Genomic DNA, 1,546 nt, shown 5'->3' on the forward strand with positions numbered 1-1,546 from the left:
AAAAAAAAAAAAGACTAATTGCTAGAAAAGGACACGATAGCTGGCAGAGTAAAGAATCAGCAAAACTGAAGGGCAACGATTGACACAATAGCTGCAACAATGAACTCAAACATATCAATGATCCTGGTGAGGTGCAGACCTGAGTAACATTCTGCACTGTTATATACAACTTAAAACATGATTCAAACAACTTGGCATCAAGTGAAAACATAATATTAATAGCTTTTTAAGAATGTAAGCAGTTTTGAGGAAAAATTCAGTTGGTCCTAGCATGTCATATTGTTGTTAAGTGCCGTCTAGTTGGTTTTGACTCATAGTGACCCTGTATAGGGTTTCTAAGGAGCAGCTGGTGAGGTTGAACCACTGACCATAGAGTTCAAACTGACCTTGCAGTCGAGTTCTTATCTTACAGTGTCACACCAGGACTCAACTTTAAGAATTTGTTTTCGTTAAGTGCCACAGAGATCCGGTGAAGGGTTTCCGAGGCTATAATTCATTGCAGGAAGAGAAATCCTCATCTTTCTCCTGTGCTAAAAATTAGTAAGCACTGTTGTGCTATAGGAAAAGCACTGAATTTCTAACCACAATGTTGGCAGTTCAAACTCACCAGCCGCTCCTCGGAAACCCTACACAGGGTTCCTAATAGTTGGAACCAACTGGATGGCACTTAACAACAGCAGCAACATATTTCAGAACAATTATGCACTTTCTCTGATGTCGGAAGTATAAAACACCCATTGCCCTCATGGTCCTTTTATAAATAATGCTTATTCCTTTTGGTACTTCCTATAAAGGGAAGAACTCTTCCAAGAAAATGATGCTAATTCATAACAAGTTGGATGTGACAGGAACCTATTTTTGTATTTTTTCTGAATTAAGATCAGATCAACAGCAGATGGGTTGCCTTCTGTAATTGAAAGAATACAAATAATGTTTTTCAGTTTGTTTTCTATTAAAAAAAAATGTTTAAAAAATTATAATGTGAATTTAATAGCTAAACAGCTTGGACTATGGCAACACATTTCTATTACTGAAACAAAGTTTCTAATATCAAAATTCCTGGGACATATAGCATTTTTTAAAAGAGAAAACAAAATAAAACAAACAACTCAGATTATATGGATGAAAGAGATGAAAAATATGGAAGGTGTAACTCAGAAAGGTAACATGTTCTTTTGAAAACTCAAGTGTTTAAAGAAAATAAGTGATCCAAACACAGTATACAGATATACGTCTTTTTTGAATCTCAAGAATTATATATTTTAATAACAAAAACTTATGTTCATTTAAGTTCTACTTTGTGCAAGGCACTTGCTTTGTGACAAAAGGCTTAAATCATCTCATTTATTTTTATAATTTACTTTATTTCATTTAGAATTCAAAATTACTCATGAGGTGGATATTTCTATATTTAACATATTATGAGAAAGTAATTGAAGCTCAGAATTGTTAAGTGCCTTTGAGTTGGTTCCTATTCATAGCAATGAACCCCAGGATGGATAGACCCTAAAAGACAATCACCAAGACATATAATAATCAAGCTCTC

The 1,546-nt window shown here is 34.1% G+C and overlaps 1 protein-coding gene across 1 annotated transcript in view; it reads right to left on the minus strand.

The window, feature by feature from the left end:
• The window catches only part of FZD3 (frizzled class receptor 3), a 145,870-nt gene that overhangs the window by 55,486 nt on the left and 88,838 nt on the right, over positions 1-1,546 (minus strand). The window lies entirely within an intron of this gene.

The sequence above is a fragment of the Chrysochloris asiatica genome, unplaced genomic scaffold, assembly GCF_000296735.1.
Source record: "Chrysochloris asiatica unplaced genomic scaffold, ChrAsi1.0 scaffold00064, whole genome shotgun sequence".
NCBI lineage: Eukaryota > Metazoa > Chordata > Mammalia > Afrosoricida > Chrysochloridae > Chrysochloris > Chrysochloris asiatica.